The sequence below is a fragment of the Pteronotus mesoamericanus genome, unplaced genomic scaffold (assembly GCF_021234165.1).
Source record: "Pteronotus mesoamericanus isolate MK-2021 breed Mesoamerican mustached bat unplaced genomic scaffold, CSHL_Meso_final contig_220, whole genome shotgun sequence".
NCBI classification, from domain to species: domain Eukaryota; kingdom Metazoa; phylum Chordata; class Mammalia; order Chiroptera; family Mormoopidae; genus Pteronotus; species Pteronotus mesoamericanus.
The window spans coordinates 1,696,576-1,717,214 of NW_026555091.1; the positions used below are offsets into that span (position 1 = coordinate 1,696,576).

The 20,639-nt window shown below is 38.4% G+C and overlaps 1 protein-coding gene across 1 annotated transcript in view; it reads left to right on the forward strand.

Annotated features, from left to right (window-relative positions):
* The window catches only part of BBS9 (Bardet-Biedl syndrome 9), a 179,961-nt gene that overhangs the window by 97,678 nt on the left and 61,644 nt on the right, over nt 1-20,639 (forward strand). The gene's annotated exons all lie outside the window — the stretch shown is intronic.

The following is a 20,639-nucleotide window of genomic DNA, read 5'->3' on the forward strand; positions in this document are numbered from 1 at the left end:
CACTCAATCTACTGAACCACACCAGCCAGGGCTCTTCTCATGTTCTTGAGAATTGTTTATTGCTTTTATACTTGAAGGTTATTTTAGCTTCCCTCAGAAATTTGGACATTCCATTTGCTCTCGATAGCTGCTGTGGAAAAGTCTGAGGTTGACTTTTTTTTTTTGTAAACGTCTTACTGATTGAACTACTTTTTCCTATCTTAATGCTCATATCTTACCTATTTTTTAAAATTCTTAAAGGACTGCAAATTCACTAGAATTATCTCACAATTGATTAATTCTGTACCAGTTTGTTCTGGGACAAGTGAGATTCAAAAGATTCAAGTTTTCACTCAAGAAAAATTTTTCTCAGTTATACCTTTGACTATTGGTTCTGCTCTACTAGGTTAGCTTTCTTGGTCAATATTGTTATTTTATGTAAGTTAGCTTTACCTTGTCTTCCCAATCTAGCATGTGCTCATTAATTACTTGTATATATATTTTTTCTATTTTGATTTGTATGATTTTTTCCATGCCTCTACCATGTTCTTCAGTTTGTTTTCCATTTATTCTGATTTTTTTTCTTGTTATTGTTCCTTAATGTGGCTTTCATTGCTATAGCCTTTGTTTGAGCTTTTTCAAACAAAGAGAAACATTTTTTCTTTCATTTCACTGATAACAGTTCTGGTTGCCTGATTTCTTCTTTTGTTTCCTTAGAAAAGTCTCCTTGCTATTGATAGTTTCTGCCTTTTATTTATGTTTCTATTCCCCACCCCCCAGCTCTACCTTTTTCTTTATTGCAATTTTTGCACATAGATCCTCTGGTAAATACTTTGCAATTGTTGCCCATTTTAAAAATGGCGAGAGCAATTTGCTCAAGAATCATGTGGGAAGTGATGGGAGAGAGTAATGAGCTCCGACCACCTGAGCCTTTTCACCATCTTACTGGGTTTATTTTCTCCTTTGCCCGGGGGCCCCAGCTTCCCCAGTTTCCAGGGTCCAGGAGTTTGGTGCGTGTAGCAGAAGTCCCCAGTCACGGGCCCTCGGTGCCAAGAATACGTGGCTGCTGCTTGGCCTCTGATCTTCCTTGGTTAGGCAGCTGACTGATCAATAAATGCATCTTTTGCTTCGACTGTGGTTCTCTGAAGCTGAATCTCCTGCATGCCACCTGGGCCCCTGGTCTCATTGCCACCTGTGCCCTTAGGCCTCACTATGCTGGCCTGAGATCTGACCTGTTTCGCCTGGGGTCTGAGGAGCCCGTGTCAGCTCTGGCATCCTGCCTGACTGTGGTCCAGAATTTAACTTGTTCGGCAGGAGAAGATGTGCCTCCACATGTTTTGATTGTGATTATAGCCATTTCCTTGTTCAATTTCCCCTATTCGGGCGGTGGCGGTTGTTATTGTCATACTTTCCGCTCTTTTGGTGAGTTTTGAGCAGTTTTGCTCTGCCATCTTTGACTGGAAGTCATTTCTTTATCAGTTGATGTTTACTGTTGCTAGGGAGAGAATTGTGGACAAGTTGATATTTGTTCTGTTGTAAGTAACTAGTTCTTTAGGTATGGTCGCTTGTAGGCTGTTTCTCATTTTCCATGTAAAGGTAACATTTGTCCCCATGCCCTCGCATGTTATTGTTTCCCTTGATATAGTTGGCAGTACAGTGAATTCAGTCTGTTTAAACCATTTGGATGCTGAAGGAAGCTTCCTTATGTTATATATTTGATTATTCCTTCAGTTCTGTTTGGTAGAATCTACCCTTCAGGGAAACTAATATCTGTTGGTTGGCTATGTATTTTCTGTTCCCCATATCTTCTATAATTTTCACTCCTTTGTCATCCCCCCGCCCCCTATTTTCTGGGAGAGTGTTCTATATCCCTGGTTTGAGCTTCCACCTCATTTGTTTTGCTCTTTTCTATGTCTCTCATTGGAGATTTAGTCAGTCTACTGAGCTGTTTTACCTCCGTCCTCCTGAATCTGTGGTGTTATTAACCAGCGTTGTGCATGGCAGACTGTAATTCCCATGGTGCACTTGTGCCGGGCACATCTTACTTTGGCACATTTGATAGTGTTTATTTTGAGACTCTATCTATGAACATATAATGTTCTGCTATTATTTTGTGTTCATTACATGGCCAGTTATTTTATATAATTCGTTACCTCTGTATGGATGTAGATAGATAGCGTAGGGAAGGGCCATAGTCAATTCTGTTGAACGATTTGGGGGTGAAATGAGCTGCATTATTTTTGATGGCCATCCTTATTTGCATGCACGTATTTCCATTGTGTGATGTGAAGGTCCTTAATGAGGTGATCTGTAGGTTTTATATTGATTGATTTTCTATTGATTGATCAAGAATTGTGCTTATTATGTCCTTAGAGCCATGTGGCTGAGCCAGCCTGTCATTTGGTAAGCTACTTTTATAAACTATATTATTGCTACTTTGGTCGTTTTATTCACATGAAAAAGACTTGCAGTAATCGTATAAATAAATTAGGAAGCCATATCTTTATTGTTATTTGCCAGTTGGAGTTATGACCCTCAGAAAAACTCTCCTTATGAAAGTTAGAAATCTTCTGCTTGGTCTTGTGTTTTCACTGTCATTTTATTTTTTATGTAATAATGTAAAACACAGTATCTTCCATTCTCATGAAAAGTTTATTAGTAATTACAGTTCCAGATTGTTTGACTTTGTAACATTCCATAGTAAACCTGTTTAATTTGCCTGCCAGAGGTTTTAGAAATACTGTATAGCCAAGGATAAGGAGTTGTACTTAGAGTGCTAGTTGGGTTTAAACTTTTCTGTTTTATAAATTAAATGTTTTAATGGTAGAATTCTTATTACTGTGTATTTCCACTGAAAAATTTCTTTAGACATATTGTCCCTGAGCCTGGGAACTTCACTTGAGAAATGAAGCTCTCAGTCTAAATGGCAAAGTGCCTTTGCACTATGGATTTGAATCTCTCTCCATTAAGGGGTATGGGAGTTAATTGGATAGTGGATATGGGGGGTGGTGTGGACGGGGAGTCGGTTGCTCTGCAGAATGGTAGTCAGCGGCAAAAGTGTTTGGCTCTCCCTAGGAATGGTGGGTTTTACCTGAGCAGAAAGCACACGCCTCCCTGACCCTGTGGCTCTAGAGATCACGTGTCTCAGGTCAGTGACTTGCTCTCATCCTTCTTGGAAATACATGCCATTGAGCATCTCCTCTCATTTCAAATACTCTGATTTCAGAGGTAGAAGGTATTTCTTTCTTTTAATATCTCTGTGTTCCAGTGGAAAAAGCTTACATTTTCAAAATGGTTTACTGGAGAATGAAACAGTGATTTTTGGGGGGCAACGTTAGTTTTACATGCTGCTAAGAACTTTGGAAGTTTAGGTGGACCGAGTTCCTTTACCCAATTCACCGGTAATGGCCTTTATTTTAGAACTAGTTTTGGAGTGCAAATCTGGGTGATCGCCAAGATATAAAGGAGTGTTTGTTAATGTGTAAATCTTACTGTATAGGCTAAAGCGTAATGGCATACAATTAGAATCAATTCTTCCCTGAAAGGAAATGCCAGAACGACAGACAGCATGTGCACCGGTGTGTTGCATCACTGAGATCTTCAGTTCTAATACAAACGACGTCAGTAGCTTATTCAAAACATTTGAAGTGTTTAAGTTTCAGGTTTAATAGAAACTGCTACGAAGTCTTTAAATCATCCTTAAAAAACAGAGTTGGCCCTGGCTGGTGTGTCTCAGTGGACTGAGTGCTGGCCTGCGAATCAAAGGATCCCTGGTTCGATGCCCAGTCAGGGCACATGCCTGGGTTGCGGGCCAGGTCCCCAGTAGGGGGTGCGCGAGAGGCAACCACACATTGATGTTTTTGTCCCTCTCTTTCTCCTTCCCTTCCCCTCTCTCTAAAAAGAAATAAATAAAATCTTTATTAAAAAACAGATTTGGGAGAAAGATGGTGCATTTCTTCATTTTAAGAAAAGAGCATATTAGTTAAAATTACTTTATAATATAGTCAATAATCATGTCATCTTTTAAGTCTTCTTTGTAACTTTAGCTTGAAACCTGTAAGTATATCAAATCTCACCTGGTAAACAGAGCTTTAACTCTCAATTATCTGACCGCTGTGATTCACAGAATCTGCCACTGGACAGATAGGGCTCCCATGTATTCTGAATGGAAATCTGTATTCATTGGTTTTCCTGTCGGTAGATAAAGAAAATCTACTGATTTTTGTCCACTGGACTACAGTTTATTATTTAAAATAAGGGTAAAATAAAAACAGAGTTACTACCTGCTTTTTGATGTGCTAAAAAAGAGGCAGATACCCACGTACTTTACTTTGAATGTATAATATTTAAAAACCACAGAGGAAAACTGTGCTAATTCAATGTTAAAGTGCTTTTGTTTTAATTACGTAGAAGATGACAGAATGCCATTATTGAACATGAACTCATTAACAGAGAACTATGTTCTAATTAGAACTTATGTTCAAATTTTAATAAGCCTTGGCTACATAAAAACTGCTTAGTACAGAAAGATTTATTATCCCTTTTTTCTTGTAGTTCATGAAACAGCTTTAATTTTCAGATGTTTTCAGATGAGAGGGTTTTAGTATTTGTACATAGCATGCATTACATATTATGATGATGTTTTAGAGCACACTTTGTTTAATTAGTAACATGTTCTTTCACTGTAACACTGTTCAAAGCGTCCAAATAATACTAATAGCTAATATTTATTTCATGTGCTATGCTCCAGGCTGTATACTAAGTGCTTTGTGCATATTAATTTATTAACTTCTTCAAGAGCATTTACTGTTATTACTAGTATTACCATCCCCACTGCATAGATGATGAAACTGAGTCATAGAAAGATCAAGCAATGTGCCTGAGCTCATAATCAAACATGTGAACAACTAATTATAGCATAAGTGAGTTAGTGTTATAATACAGAAATGGAGAAGACGGCAGGGCCCTTTAGAGTATTTAGCCCACCATAGTGCTAGAAGTAGACATCCCAACCAACTGTTTGTTTCTTTCTTTTAAAGTCTTTATTTATTTTTATATTACCTTTTAGTCCCTTTTGCCCCCTGCCCCCTGGTAATCCTCACCCTGCTGTCCATGTTCCTACCTCTGGAAAACTTATGAAAACCTCTCTTACCTTTTCTTTATCCAAAACAATTGCTTCCCTTTCAGATTAGTATTACTTTATATTCAATCTCATGAGAAGTATATTGTTTGGGGCTATAATGGTAAACATCTGAAAAACCCAAAAGCAGAAGCCTAAATGAAAAATGATTATATTTTTAGAGCGTGGGACTTGAAAAGGTGGAAGAATCTGGATGCATTCTTTAAATCTTGTAGAAAGTTTCAGTATTCTAAATATCATCTCCAGTTTTTGGAAAAATAATGATGCTTCTAAGGCTCTGTCAAGCTGTGGGGGTGGGGGGTGAGGAGGGTAGTGGGGGAGGGATTGAGCAAAAAGGAAAAAGGATGCACGGACTTGGACAACAGCGTGGTGATTGCTGGGGGCGGGGGGTGTAAGGGGACTAAATGATAATGGAAAAAATACAATAAAGATTAAATTAAAAAAATATGAGTAGTTTAGATGTATTAGAAGTTAAAAAATCTTTTGGAATGAACAAAATGAAATATATATTACTAAGTATTATAATTAAGAGAAGCAATGTTTAGAAAATTATTTCTTTTTTTATTTAAAATTATTGTTTTGTAAATTAGAAATTACTAGCACTTCTTAGTCAAAATAAAATTAGTACCTTTTGCTTTTCGGATGCATTTCATCTTTTATTTATACTTATTTCCAACAGCAAATTTCTTATTATTCCATCTTGTTACCTACATACATGAAACGGCTGGTTACAGTTCAAGTTGCTCGTAATTGAACATTTAAAAAATTTTCTGGGGAAAAAATTATTCCGATTTGGACCATATGACAATTTGCCTTTAGGAATGAATGTTTTCAATAATTTAGGAGTAAAAAGTACTGCTAACTTTTAAGAAAACCTGGTTAATGATGGAGCGAGCAAATATGGTATCTGTTAGTTGCTGTGGTGGGGAAAAATCACCCTCTACCTCTCAATGCTTCCAAAGCCTCGGCTCCACCCACATTGTGTGAGGGCAGCAGGGGGCTCGGGCGTTCGTGAGCCGGCAGCAGGACAGTGTGTATGGAAACAATACCCAGAAGATTTAAAGTTTAGTGGAAACACAGGAAAAGTAAAACAGTTATATTGGGAATAATAGAAGAATGGAGTTGAGAGTGTTCTCTTGCCGCTTTTTCGGTTTCCGCAGGCCTCCAGATGGCAGCCGAGGCTCTGTCCTGCCCTCCAGCCCAGCTGCTGGCGTTGGGTGCGCCCAGCAGCAGAGCCCTGGGCGCGCCCGGCACGGCGCCACCATGCACAAATGGCACATGTAGGATTTGCTACGTAGTTGTGTGGAAAGAGGGTTGCAAGAATTGGCGCTGTAGTGTGTTGAAATATTTGCTGTTTGAATTTTTCATTTTTTGGGGGGGGGTGTGTGGCATAGCAGTCCAACGAAGTGGTGCCTGGGAGTGACGCACCCCAAGATGAGGGCGAATTTCCCTTGAATGAAGTTGGTGGAGAAAGTTTTTCATGACTTAGAATTAAACTAGGGATCTTTCTTTTTTTCAGGTATCAAGGCAATGAATTACTTTTAAAGTAAGGGAATAGTATATGTGATCCACTAAACTTACACATTTGTTTCATTCCTTTTTTCCCCAGACTGTAGTATTTTTTTTTTGCCAGAAATAGAAATGTGTGTTATTGTTTTCTAGAAAAATTATTTTAAAGAAAATAGTTATAAGAAGTGATTTGTGCCAATTCATTTCAGCAAATTACCATTTTTGTAGTTTCTTAAACTTTTAAAATTAGGGGCTAAGCAAAATAAATTTCTCTTTAAATAATGTACATTACTATAAAATAATTTTTATTTATTTTAGCTGCCTAAGGGCAGATCTCATAAATTTTAGTTATTCCTCTTTTGGCTCATTTATCAAACAGAACTTGTATTTTCTAGCATAGAATTTAGATAGTGAATTTTTTTTGCTCCTAATTAATGAAGTCACAATCCTTATGGTAATCTTGGATTGATTATTCATTTTAATTCTTTTTCTTTTCTATTCTTTAACTACTTAGTGTTTTAAAATTGGTCTTTTAGAGTTGCACAAAGTTTTGTTAAAAATCAGGATAATTCTCACCCAGGTTACTTGTGCCCATTGTTAAGGGCTATAGTTTAAAAATACTTCAGAAAAATCAAACAGTATTTGTTATGTGTTGCTTTTAGGGGGACTGTTGTCTTCTTCCTTGTATTTTTTCCCCAAATGCATGTATTCCAGCTTATACCTATTTTATGAAAATTCACATTTATTTTGAAGAAATTTTTCAGAGTTTTATCACACTTGAGTCCAGGAAATCCAGTTGCAACCAGAACCAGTACTTTGTCTTTAGGGATATGGAAAATGAATTACTACAGCACCTTGAATTTTGGCAAGCCTCATTTTTAAGCTGCGTGAACCATCCAAGTGATGTTCAGGTACATAGTGAAGTGTGCTAGCCCCTAGAAGCCCGAGTTCTACAGTATTTAGTGTCTTAAAGGCAAACTCGACAGAATAGCACTGTTAGGTGAGGTTCATTCAGAATGCCATGTAGCAGCACATGAACGAGACCTGTGAGATCTTCCAGTGTGGATTCTCATGGGTCTTAGCTCCCTAGTCTCAGCTCTTTCTGTGGCCAGGCTTGGAGTCCTATGATGTGTATGTCATCTTTAGGGCCACTCTGGTTTCAAGTCTGGGGAGACCCCCTTCTCCAGAGGAGGTTTTCTCTAGGGAGCTGGCGTGTGGCATGGGCATGTCTCAGAGAGTGTCCTGGTGGTTACCCGCGGCTCGGGGAGGCAGAGCGGAACAGATGCTGGTCGAAGTGCACAAGCCTGCAGTTACAAGATGACTGAGCTCTCGGCATCTAATGTACAGCATGATGGCTCTAGTTAATAATACTGAGCTTAGAATGGTCTAAGAAAGTAGACCTTAAGCATTCTCACCACAAAAGAAGCACAAATGACAACTATGTGAAGTGAGGGATGTGTTCACTAGTCTGATTGAGATAATCATTTCACAAAGTATACGTATGTAAAATCACGTCGACTGTACATCAGTAAAGCTGGAAAAAAAAAAAAAAAGAGGACTAGGCATCTCTTATTTTTGCACGGGGACCACCCTTACCTGTTCCTTTATGCTTGGCAGTGAGTTCCTTTTCAGTGAACGGTGGTGGAGCGACTGGCTGACCCACTGGCTGACCGGAGGGATTGCTGGAGGGGTGGCCTGTAGCCAGGGGGCGTTAGCAGGTGGCCGGCGGCGCACCGCTCAGAGCCTGCGTGCTTTGCCTGTGGAGGATTAAAAGAGCATTTGCTTTGGTTACTTATTTATTATTATTATTATTTTTACCAGAATGCATTTGTTATAAGAGTAGGTTAAAACTATGGCCTAAAACAAGGGTTTTCAATTTTCTGGGAATTTAATTTAGTCTCAGCATTCCTGTCATCTCTTCCATGGATGATGGGGATTTGTGTGTGGAAAATTTATTTGTTTGTTTAGGTCAAATATTTTACTGACCTTTCTTTATTCTGTCAGACGTAGATGAATAGCTCATGAAGTCTTAGATGCATCTTGCCTAAAGGCCGTGATTGCAGTTTGAATTTCTTGCGTGCATAATTATTCACTGTGCTAAAGAGCATGCCTGGTACTGTTACTTTAGATTATAGAAAAGAAATTTGAAAAGAATTATGTTTTTATTGGCCCTGACTTGTGTCAGCAGTCACGAGTTCAAGTATTTTTATGTACAAAATATCCCATACCACTTTATAGAAAATTTATTTGATTATCTCTAAAGGACTTTGTCAAAATTTCTTTCACTTATATAATTGGCATAAAGATATTGTATAAGCTTATCAAACTTGTATCCATATATGTTAGCACTGATGACTTAAAATGTATAATTTTAAGAAACCTAAATATCTAGAAGGGGTTGTGGCGAAAAGAATCGATGAGCAGACGTACACAGTACTTGAATGTTCTCTGGGAAGAACAGCAGACTTGGAAATGATGAAGTAGATAAGGCAGAGGACTCACAAGCAAAAGAAAAAGGGTCTGTAATTTGTCACAAGAGAGAAACTGAGTCAACACATGTCAGAGTACACATAGATTTCTTCCGAGGCCCTAATGATTTCATACCTTACAATGGAAACTTCTGTTGTTTCTATTGAAATACGGTTTCTTGAGGTCATATACTATCTAGGAAACAGTGTAAGTGAAGAAACTATAATAAAATTAAGTATATTTTTGGAGAGGAAAGACAGTGCAGTGCATTGTCTATCATGTCTGTCCACGCTGTCTGGGGTTTCTCCCCTTTTCTGTGGGTCTAAAGAATGCGTCTTGTTTCATCAATAGGTAAGAACCTATATCTGTAGACCACTGTGTCACAGTGCCATGTATTTTTAATTCCTAGATCTGTTATTGATTAATATGTTCTATTTTCCTACAGTATCTTTTATTCTCCATTACATACCTCTTTATTTCATGACCTGCTGCTTCTGGCAGACTTGCTTTTTTTCTGTGTAAAGAGATATGGCCAGACTTTTACCGTGGCTTTACTGTGACCGCTAGGAATACTTGCATGCTCCTTCATTTCTCAGCGGAGCACAAGTTACATTGCCCTGATGTAACTTGTCTTACATCAAATAAGACTGTCTTAAGGGCAATTTCCCTTTCTCTCAGAGTGGCCTCAAACTTCTGAACTGACAGGAGGGAAACATAAAACTGTGCATCTTAGTTTAATATATATTTTCTTAGAAGCCATTCCAGGTATGTAATTTACCCTGTATTATCGGATGCTGCGACAATAAGGCTGCTTCTGAAGACGTCTGCTGCTGTCGTCCGCGGCACTGCCCGCCCCGCCCCCGCGAACACCCTTCCATGCGTGTATGTATGTGCGCAAGCATGTCTGCTTGTATTTCGGTCATTATCTCTCCTCCCCTTCACGGGGTTGGCACGTGGGTGGCTTTCTGGAGAGGGGACGAGGAGGGCATCCTTGGCCCAGCGACTGTTGACTCGGGCGGTGGGCATCTGCGTCCTCGCTCTGGTGAGGCAGCTCAGCTCTTCCCGCTGCCAGAGGCCCCGCTGGAAGTGGCAGCTTTAATGTGATGCCTTGGGGTTATGTTCTTACTAAATAAATCACATTTAGAAGCTTTTAGGCAACCACAGCCATGCTTGTAATTTTAAAAAGTCTAAACAAGGTGAACATTAAAAATGAATTTATATTCATGAAGCCAAATTTGATTTCCTGGAGAATGACCCATTCATCTAGAAATTCAGATGGTTGCTTTTAGTGTTCATCTGTGTAAAGTGACAAAATCACAACAGTAAGCGATGCTGTGACAGCCTGCGCTCGTCACAAGTGGTTTTCCGGATGATCCATTTGCCTGCAGCTTTTTCAAATGGCCTCCTCCTTCCTAAGCAGAACCGGCTCTACTTGGAAATAACCATGTGTTTACCTGGGGAATGAGGCCGATGGAATCTTTACTTAGTCTTTTATGCAGATCTCTTAGTTAGGGGCGCTCTCTTTGGTTAGTAGCCCTGAGTGGTTGCGCTGAAAATCTGAAAGAGCTGAGGAGCAACGGCCGGCCGGGCCTTCCGCAGCCTCGGGGACTCCCGCCTCGGCCCCGCCCGCGCCTCCGAGACGGCGGCTGCGTCTAGAGCTGGATCAAAGGGGGAAGAGATCAGAGGCGCTTGGGTCTCGCTCATTTACAACATTAGAGAAAGAGGTGCCTTGCCATTGAGGTTTAAGAGTAAAATTCTTAACCAGAATGGAGACTTTCCTGATAGTGTTCTCCTCATCTCATTCTTGTAATGGTATTCCTACACAGTTTTGGCATTCAGTTTTATGTTTGAAATGGGGAATTGCCAAACAGCATTTAAAAATGGAACCTCAAAGATCGACTATATAGTTAAAATTATTTGAAAAAGCCATAAAGTGGACAAAATTAAGAAATAAATTTTAAAAAACCCAAAATTTTATGAGACTTACATTTTAAACTGTAGTTTTCTTTTACTAAATTGCAGTTATAACTTTTCCCTCATTTCTTTGAATTTCTAGTTTCCTACCCCCCACCTCTATGTTTTTTAAAATGATATAGTCTTTTATTATTTTAGTTTATGGAAAGAAAACATGGTCCCAGATAATATTGGAATAGAGCAACTTTCTCTTTCAGAAAGCAGTGACACTGAAGAACAGATATGAGAATTCACATGTCTGTAGTCGGCAGAGAAATCAAGAAAAATTTATTTGAGAATACATTGTAATATGATTTAATCACTACAGCAATAATTGTTTAGTTCAGATCATGGACAAAGTAGACCAGAAAATGTTACCATTGAATTTATTTTTGTTCATTAATGACTCTTGATAGTAGTTTTCTTAACGTATCTCAGAATTGGCTAGTACTTTTAAGTTACAGATTTATGGAAAATATTACATACCACATATAAAATCCTACATCATTATAATTTAATTTGTGAGTAGATGATATCTGATCCTATTTTGATACATTTTTATTGAGATTGTAAACAAACTTGACACCCAGTTAATTTAAGGCAATTATTTAATATTCACAAATTGCATTATTTGGCATGCTTTCATTTTGGGTTTATAATTTGGAAACTCTTTTAAGTCAGGGAACAGCCTCCAGCTCATTGAGCTCGCGGTGTCTCAAGATGGGCTCCTGCTGAGACGGGCCCACGACCCAGATTTGGCAGTGCTCTCGCTCGCCTCGCCGCGGACAGCGCTCACAGGGTTCATGGCTTTCTTCCGTCACCTTGAGAGCTTCCACCCCATTTTTCTTCTCCAGTGACTAACCTTTGACTTCCCAGACCTGCATTTCTTTCCAACAGGGGTGAATAAACACTCTTGGTATGTGGAGATTAAAGGTCCAAGGCCCCTGCAGGTGCCCTGGAGCAGATTTGTTCAGAATTAATCTGGCACCTCCAATTGTGGTTTGTTTGGGATAGGAAACCAGATAGAATTCAATAGTTTATCTTGAATCTTAGGACTTAGTACTTTTGTTACAAACAACAGAAGAAAAGAAGACCAATTCCGTTGCCAGTAACATTTACTCTTCAAAGGAAAGTTTTTTGTCTTTCCGTGCCTGGTTATCTTCAAGAGTTGCGGAGTGAAAAATAAAATTTCAGTGGAAATATATTTCTGCCTCTGATATAGCAAAGATGTTTAAGAGTCATTGTTGACATGAAAGGGAAAACATTCCCATTTTTTTGGGATGTAAGCCTTAGAAAACAAGCCAAAGTAAAAAAATAAAAAAGTAGAAATGAAAAAAACTTATGACTTCAGGAGATGACCTGCTGTGAATTATTTCAGAGTTCATCGGCTAGCTGAGATGGCTGATTTTCCTCTAGAGCTTACCTTCCTGAGTAGGCAACCGCTTTGTTTTTGAGTGAAAAAATCACTAACAAATACCACTGTTCTGAATACATAAAACAGTTGCTATAGACAACATATTGTATAGTATGTACTGTAAAGAACAGAATAAGTTTATGACTCAAGAATACAAAGAAGCATTTCTTAAAGTGTAACTATTGAGTGGTCTTTTGTAGGAGGTGACTTGGCATCTAGATTTTAGAATCTAAAAGTAATGGATACATTTTTGCCAGTTACAGTTAGGTGCTTGCTTCTGGAGTCAGACGCAGGAATCTGGAAACAATAGAGGAGACCACAAGCAGAGCAGCAAGAAGGAAGAGATCCTTTCTTAGGCGAATGCTTTACACCTTTTTGTAATGTAAGTGGACAAGAAAAGATATGTTTCACAATACTACCAAGGAAGCTGACTCCTGAAGTTTAGCTGATTATAGTCTATGTAGGAACAGAAGCTGCAAATAACAGGGATTTGAGAATGCATTTGCTAAGTTCTGAGTTGGGTTGGTAAAATAGTACATTCAAAACATGAAAGGGTGCTTTTCTTTAAATACTGAACATAGGGCAGAATCAACTTTGTTAGATATGAATACCATCGTGTTATGGAAACCTTGAATAATTGGGTGCCTTATACATAGTTATCAAAGACATTTTAAGAACATTCTGTAGTTTCATTGGATAGAAATTTTATTATAACCTTCTCTCTTTTAGGAGAGATATGCTCAGTTCTTTATTTGTGACTCTGGACTTCAAATTAATTAGATAATAAATAGAAGAGATAAGAAGACTCTTAATCAGTTCAGTAATATCATGGTCCAGGACTGTTCTAAAAAGCCATGTTTTTACTGTGGGGATAGCATGATGGTTAAAGCAGGGGACTCTGACCACATACTCACTCTCTTAGTAGCTCTGATAGCAAGGAGTTTGCGTTCTCTGTGCCTCAGCCCCCCTTTCTGTGAAATGGGGCTAATAATAGTACCTACCTCACAGGGTTGTTATGAGGATTCAGTAAGCTAATATTAGCACTTAGAGGAGTACCTGGCCATAGCACTACATATATATATATATATATACACACACACACACACACACACACACACACACACACACACACACATATATACACACACACATACATATATATATATGCTTTAGCCAACATTATTACTAAATTTGGTGCATTTGCCAGCTTGCTCACTTTAAAGTTATTTTACTTAGAGAGCCTATAACTGTAGTTACTGAATTAAATTCCTTGAAGAAATACACTTGTCTATGAATTATATCTCTCTTTGAAGATTGAGCCCAAGACAGGAAAGCTAGGCAAAGGTTATTTCCTGGTAAATATTCTATAATTGCTAGTCAGCAACATCATTCAATGCCCATGTATACCAAGTTTTGCTTTAACTTCTGGTGTTTGCCTGATTGCATCAGGTTTAAACAGTTGAAGTGAAGAGGGATTTGGAAATTGTGTGTCACAGAGGGGTTTGATTCAGGAAGGCCCAAGTGATGGCCTTTGAGATGAAGGACTTGAATTGCAGTCCATATGGAAGCCGTGTCAAATTGGCACTTTGACATAGTACAAAGGAACAAGTCATTCTTTTGTTTTTCTGTCTATTGAACCAGTACCATAACACACCTGGAAAAAAATTATGTTGGTTCATGGTTTAAAGGGCAGTCAGGAGTCTTTTATTGTTGTCGATACTGTTTTTCACTTAGAGAAGATTTGGAAGATGCTCATATGTTTAGTGCTGCCAAGTGTATTGCTAGTATGCAGACCCCGTAGGCAACAGCTGAAGTTGTTCTCCAAATCCACGCAACCTGTCTTAGCTATCATGCGCCCAGCTTTAGTGTGCTGGCCGCGTTTGGTCTTCTACTCACAGTCTCATGCATACTAATAAACACTGTTAGTCACAGAACTAAAATGGAAGGGTGGATACTGTATTTTGATAGTTTTTATCTTTTTCATTGTTCTTGGTGTTCTTAAATTACTGCTATTATTTTTGGGGCATTTCTGGTCACAAGTGTACGTTTGAGTTCTATCTAACATATGCATTTTCTTTTTGTTCAGGGCAGTTATGTAAGTGTATGTTCTGAAATGGTTTGCTTTGATTCTGCCCAATCAGAATTTACTTTAGTCCTGAGCCAGCTGAAATAAGATCGAGCTAATATATACCACTGTTTTTTTCCCCCAGTAATGATGAATTGGAGCAGAACCACTTACTGTGCTAACGTTCTCTTCTAAGATGTACAGATGCTTATTTATATAGGCAGGAAAATTATGCATTATTAGTTGCATTTTAATCTTGTGGTAGCAAAGTAGAGTATTGTAAAAGGCATAGTTTGCCTCTTTGACATGTTTTCTGGTATGAAACATGGCATGTTAAATATTCATCAAAAAGTTGGAGTTGGATGGATCTATTTACTTCGTAGTTAAGTCATATGGTCCATTTTGTACCATATCTATGAAGTAAAAAGTAGTAATCAAAAATAATGACAATAATAATCACTTACTATTTATTAAGCCCTTATTTTGTACCAGGCACCGGGTTAAGCTCTCTACATTAAATAATTGGCACTACACAGCAATTTGTGAAGCAGGGACTACTAGTATTATTACTATTATTTTTTACACATGAGGTAACAGAGTCTTAGAGATGTTAGCATGCTCTTTCAAGGTCCCAGTTCTGGGGCTCAGACCCAATTCCAGGTGCTTCTGGCTTTAGAGTCTGAGCTGTTAGTGTCGGTTCTGCTTTTGCAACCTTTCATGTTACAGATAGACATGATTGTATAGATCCAGTTCTTGCCACATGCAAATAGGGTACTTGAGAAAGCAGTTGTGAACAAGGGTAAGAGATCATAACAGGGGATGGCGAGGTGCACAACAGTGGGGACTGTTGTCATTTGTGCGTATGAAGGCGCAAGAGAAGGGACTGCTTTCTGGTCCTGAAGGGTATAGCTGGAGCTATTGGAGAGGGCCATCTGGCAGGACTGTTGCCGTAGGCTGAGGGACACAGCCAACCTGGTGACCCAGCAGGGAAAGTGCTGAGGAAATAAATACCCTGACCCCAATTTCCTCCCTCTCTCCAGTCTCTTGCCAGTGATCCTCATTGGCCAAACTCAACTGGAAGCCAGAGGAAAAGGGATCCTTTGCTGCAATGGTCAGCTTCTGGCACAGAGCAAATTGGAAACAGATGGAAAGTTTGCAGGGCAAACGGAAAATATCCAGTTCACAGATGCACTAACACAAAAATGGTTTCTCAAAGTCAAAGCGCCAGTGAAGCCAGGATTCCCTGCTTCTGTCTCTAATCATTTAACCTGCTTCTTTTTAATTTTACTTTCTATTTTGTCTTCTTAGTTACAGGTTCCAGAAACAGCGAGGGTTGGTAGGGAGGATGTAGCCTAAGGTTCTTTTCTTCCAATTGCCAACATTTCCCTTAGGATTTCAAACAAATGAACTCTTGATAGGCCTCTCCTTTTTTTTTTTCCCTTCCCTTCTTCTTTAAGATAGGAAATATATCAATACTATCCCTATTCTAGGTAGATGCAATAAGGGGTCATGCAATAATAATGAACTTTTGAACTTTGGTCATTTAATAACATATAAATGCAACTACATTTTCATTTTTTCATCTGTCTTCTTCCTTCCTAAATCTTTAAGCTTTTACTTGGGATTATTTTCCATCTGCCTAAAAAGTTCTCTTTACTATTTTTTTTGTATGGGTCTGCTGGTAAGTAAATCTTTCAACTATTTGTCTGAAAAGGTTTCTTTATGTTCATTTTTGAAGGATATTTTTGCTAGGTATAGAATTCTAGATTAGTGAGTTATTTTCCTTTAGTACTTTGAAAATATAAATCCAGTGGTCATCTGGCTTCTGTAGTTATAATTGGGAATTTAACAATGTTCTTCTTTTTTTAAATCCCAAAATTTATTTTTTATTGCATTTTTTCCATTACTATTTACCCCTTTTATACTCTTCTCCCCCCATGACTATCGCCACACTGTTGTCCAAGTCCATGAGTCCTTTTTCCTTTTTGCTTGATTTCCCCACTCCCTAACTACCCCCAATCTTAGCTGTCATCCTGCTCTTTATCTATGAGTCTGTCTCTATTTTGCTGTTCAGTTTGTTCATTAGATTCTACATATGAGTGAAATCATATGGTATTTGTCTTTCTCTGACTGGCTTATTTCACTTAGCGTAATGTTCTCCAGGTCTATCCAGGTTGTTGCAAAGAGTAAAATTTGTTTCTTTTTTATGGACAAGTAGTATTCCATTGTGTGAATGTCCCATAGTTGTTTTATCCACTCACCTACTGATGGCACTTGGGCTGCTCTCATGTCTTGGTGATTGTAAATAATGCTACAATGAACATATGGGTACTTATGTTCTTTTAAATTAGTGTTTTGAGTTTCTTCTCTTATATTCCCAGAAGTGAAAATGCTGGGTTAAAAGTCAGATCCATTTTTAATTTTTTGAGGTATCTCCATACTGCTTTCCATAGTGGCTGCACCAGTCTGCATTCCCACCAACAGTACAAAAGGGTTCCCCCTTTTCCACATCCTTGCCAACACTTGTTTGTTGATTTATCGATGATAGCCATTCTGACTGGTGTGAGGTGATCTAGTTTTTTTTCTTTTTTTCTTTTGTTCTTTTCTGGGTGCTTTTAAGATTTTCCTCTCTTTGATTTTCAGCAGCTTTACTCTGAATTTATTTACAACTTGCTTCTTTCCAAACCTCTTGTTTCAAGAGGGCCCAAAATGTTGTGGTGTTGTTATTTTAAAAAAAGAAAATTGATTAAAAAAAACCCAGTAGATAATGAAGGTTGATGTAGGTAACAGGCTCCACTTTTAAATACTTTCACGTATTTCTTCTTAACATTGCTTCTTTTTCTCCTCAGATTGATTGAGGTATTCTTGGCAAATTAAATAGCTTATATTTGAGGTACACAATGTAATGGTTTGATATACAGTCATACCTCAGTCCTCGTTGGTTTCAGAACTCATCAAACCCTGTACTCATTAATTTTGATGAGAAAAAAATGTTTCAGCACTCAGCACTTGCTCGCCATGTGGCACCCCGTCTCGCTATGAAACAGAGGTCGATGCATCAGCCTCACGGTAGCTCAGGAGCAGTGAGGTGCTTGTTGGGTTTTGGTAGTCGACAAGAGTTCTGGAATGAATTAACGATGATTTCCGAGGTACCACTGTATGTGTGAATGCCACAATCAAGCTAATTAATACATCTATTACCTCACATAGTTACTGTGTGTGTTAATGTTGCTTCTTAACAGAAGAATGCTGGTAATGCAGGAAGTCAGAAAAGGTCAAAGAGAACCTAACAAGTTTCCTCCTTTTCCTCATCTAATGCCAGAAAAGTAGAAGACGAGGGAAGGGTAGACTTTCCCCGCTTTGTCTAGAATAACAGGAAAGAAGAGAGAAGGGAAACAGGTGATTTTTAGGGATCTATTCTACTTGCTTAGTACAGAACAGTGTAGACTTGGTAGCATTCGCATTAGCCTTCGTCCTTTCATGGCGAAATAATTGATTTTGAAGGGACAAATGCTTTTTAATGAAAAGCATTACATTAATTCAGAAGTATCATACAAAGTGGAGGATCTTGAAAATGGTAGAAGATTGTTTATTTTAAAAGACAAATTATTTTATCTAATGCATGTCAATCTATAATAAAGGCCACATGCCACTGAAGCCATTTTTCCTTCCATACACCAAATTTATTTTCTGTTAACATCAGTGAGGTCCCTCATACTCAGTCCTGCTAGGGCAGGAAAATGTAGGGAAAGGAAAACAAGGAATTTTAAGATTTCAGATGTGTGAGTCTTTTTACAATTACTAAGCTGCACGGGAGTGAAAATGATGAATGTTTTTCTTTTGATAGTAATCTGAAGGAGTTGTGGACTAAATCCTGTAAGCCACATATTCGAGTTACCGGATTGACATTGTGTGATGGAAAGTATCCGAAGCATTTTGATTTCTTGAAAGGTTATGTTGTGAAGAATTTGTTTTGTAAGAGAAGATGTACAGAAAGCATATGCCATTGTTATTACCCAGAATCCAATAAAAGATAGCTTTTGCAAATTAATTCCACATGTGTGTAGGAGTTGCGTTCACAGTTAGGTTTTTTAGATGCCAGAGTAATTTGTTACATATTTTAAGCATTGAAACGTTCCTTGAAATTCAGTGTTCCTGTGACTCTAGCATGATAGAAGCAGCACAAAATAAAATATTTCAGCTTGTAACTGAAATAGCAAATTCTATGGCCAATCTATTGAATGAAATTATATTTGCAGGGACATCATATGAGTTTAGTATTGATGAGGGGGTATTCCCAAAAAGCTACTAAATTTAAGAGTTATGTTCTTCAGTGACACAATTAAAAAGAGCAAGAACACAAAGCAATTTAATTGAATGACAAACAATTCATTGATTACCACAATTTGGCATAATTTTCAGCTTGTTACATATATTTGCTTTTAAAATATTACTTAGCTGTGTATTTGCAGTAGCAAAATTAGGATTTTTTCCCATCTTCTTGTGGTGTTTATTGGATTTTCAGTGATGGCAAAATTCTGAGGTCATTTGAACGCTAAGGAATTTACAACCTGCAGTAATGGCAGTAGCAGAAGTGCTCAGTAACTATAAAGGCTGTTTCCATGTACCACTTAAAAAAGGGCATGTGCCTTGTGTGGTCTGTTACTACTGATGGCTTATCAGAGACCGTCTAGAATTTTAAAAAATTCCCTATTGGTACTGAAATGTATTTTAAAAATTGACTGTGCAGGTTAGGAGCACAATCTTTGCCTTGCATGTTGAATTTTTGGGTATATTTGTTACTAGTGATTCCTCAGTTACGGGCACTTTTACCACCTGAAGATGCTACCACCTTTGGCTAAGTTCCAGTACTGTTAAATGTGACTGTGCATAAGTAAGTTCTGTAGGCCTATACAAAGAAGATAGATTTGTGCTATAATAAAACCATTTGAAGCTATTTTACATATATTGTATTTTGTTGCAATATTATCCCTTTATATGCTACCAAAATGAAGTTCTAAAACAAAGTAATTGATATTGTTAGCAGATCTGCAAAATGGCCTCCGTCATGAAATGAAGAAAAAGTTGAAAGCCAGGTGGTAATAATATAACGTGTTCCTATGTGTGTGAAGAGGTGGGAATTGAAGATGTACAAGTGAATACATTTCACCTTCTGACTGGCAGAGGTAGGGAGGGAGGCTATTGTTGGTTGGTTGCTCTCGATAGCCAGGGCAGCTGTCCACCTGTGTGCCCCGCAAAGGCCACAGTGACCACAGAGACCACAAGGTCTGCCGACAGGCTTGTCATCAAGTTAGGCAGGTTTGGAGTTGGAGGGTACAACTCATCACAGAACCTTCTGCCATCCGTAGAGAAGAAAGTACGGCCTGAATCAAGAGATTAGCTGCTCAAAAACAACCATGGAAACAAATTTAGAGGTTGTCCCGAACCGTGGGCCACGCCGATTGTCTCAACCAGTTGATAGTGTCCCTGAATTATTGCAGCAGTTTTCAAAAGAGGAATAGATCTCTCACTGGTGTTTTTGAAAATGCAAACCCAAATCACTCTTTAATGAGAGATGTTTTAAAAACAGACTTACTACTTATTGTCCTCAATCCTGACATAGTTTCTATGGGGGAAATTAGAAGATTCCCATTCTAACCTGTGGCCTTTCAGGAGACACCAGCCATACACAGACAGTGGAAAAAAATAAAACATTTTAAAAGCAACATGAAAGCAAGCACTGCATCAGTTGGTACAGACTGTACGTTTAAGTACCAGTTGATTTTTGGCCCAGTGGAAATTAGTAAGCTTTGGAATCAGAGAGCTTGGTCTGTTTACTAGTTGTGAAAACTTGGGCTAACTTCTCACTTCTCTGATTCTCAATTTCATCTTCTGCAAAAGGCAGGTGACAATAAGGAGGGCTTAGGTTTGTGATCCCTAGTTTTGGCAATGTTAGAGTCTCTGGAATAGGGTGTCTGGAAAGAACTCTCATGCCTGCACCCCAGGCGACCAGCTATAGGTGGTTTTTAAAGTTTCCCCAGGAGATTCTCATGTACTTTCAGGACTGAGAATCACTAGGCTAGAATGAAGTAGTGGTGAATGAATGCAAG